A 1,773-nucleotide genomic window follows, 5' to 3' on the forward strand; every position below is an offset into this window, starting at 1 on the left:
ACGGTGCTGCAAATACATACATGCAGTATATTCAATCGTATCTATTGCATTTAGAAGATGCACATCTCACTGATAGATCAATTTTGAAGCCAAGAAAGTTATCAGGTTTTAAGTGCACATATCACACTTCCTCCAAATTACCAAAAACAATATTCTCATTCAAAACCGTGAATTAAACCTTCATCTCACACGGATCCTAATTAAGTGATGAAAGAAAGAAGATTGAAAATAACAAATAGTCATTAAACGGTGCCGTTCTGCTGCTTATTTGTCCTCGCATAACGTCGTTGTACAGTTGTGCTACCAAGCTTTGGAGTCAAAACCTTGTAAAATTGTAAACCTGAGAAGCAGAAAGGGCGAGACTCGAAGTTGAAAGATTCCATGGCATGCCTCATCCCCAATAGGCTTTGAAGTCGCACTATGATTCCATAAGATCTTGCCTTTGCACCAAAAACAATATTTTCATTCAAAAAAAAAAAAGCAAGCGAACTAGAAGACCTAAAATTTTCCATGCTATAAAAGATCATCATTGGTTTGAGGCCAGATCTGGATTGGGAGCTTTCTCATGTCTCTAACCTTAATAAAGGGTTTATAGGTATAAATTAAAATGCTTAAGCTTCCCTTAGGTTTTGTCCAAGTGGTGAGGGAGCGAGGGCTAGAACAGTATTGGTTTGGTTTTAGGGGTTCGATCTAACATAACAGAAAAAATGAAAAAGAACAAGGGTTATGGGAACAATATTGATCTACAAAGTTATTGACAAGTTGCAATTACTAGTGTAACTATATACTTTCAATTTTTATTTTCTATTTTTAGCGTTGATTAAATGATCCCTTAATTAAGACGAGCTAATAAAAACTCAAACGTTATGTAAACTAATTAATAAGAATCCTCATTTTACTCATAAGATCATCAACATGTTCATGTGGCTGATTTGATGGCAAAGTATAGTACGTATAAGTTATAACCTTCATCATCCTAATGTTGTCAATAAGTTTGTTATATGTGTGTGTGTTACATCAAGAACTGCTAGAGATCTCCCTTTTATAAAATCTATATTTTGGGGTGCTTTATTGTCAAAATCAAATCACATATTCATGACAAGAGTTAAATTTGTTCACGCAGCCTTAATTTGTAGGCAGAGTAAGGTTTTATCACTTTGGTACTATTTACACACGTACATCTCAATTCATAAGTTTCACTTCATACATACATATACGAAGATCGAAGATCGAAGATGGAAGTTCACAGACCAAATCCCAGTAATACTCGGACGTCGTACGTCCTCCATGTGATAGATGAGCTTGACTGGTCGACTCTAGCTTCATGGTATCGTATTCGTTTCTTTGTAATCCTTCAAGTCACACAAACGTACACCTCGTTTCCTTCTTTGTTCCCTCCCAGCTGAAACCCATCATAATACGTTGAAAAAAACCATAATCTGATTCTGCTTTCAGGTACGTCTGGTTTAGTTCTAAAGCTAGCTTGATTTGATTACTTCCCACACTTTTTAGCTCTATGTCTACAAACCCTGCCTAGACAAACTCCGAGCCCCAAAACCATGCATCCTTTAATAAATGGTGTTTAAGAAAAGCCTTAGAACCTTCGAGTGATGAGTCGGTCACACCGAGATAAAGAGAAAATTACCACACTGATAAATAATTTGAAACGAAAATTCACAAAAAAAAAAAAGAGGCCGGGGACACAAAATAAAAGCAGTTGGCTTGGCCTTGTCATCACAACCCCATAAACGAACCTGCACAACGAAAGTTGTT

This window comes from Fragaria vesca, linkage group LG1, assembly GCF_000184155.1.
Source record: "Fragaria vesca subsp. vesca linkage group LG1, FraVesHawaii_1.0, whole genome shotgun sequence".
Lineage (NCBI taxonomy): Eukaryota > Viridiplantae > Streptophyta > Magnoliopsida > Rosales > Rosaceae > Fragaria > Fragaria vesca.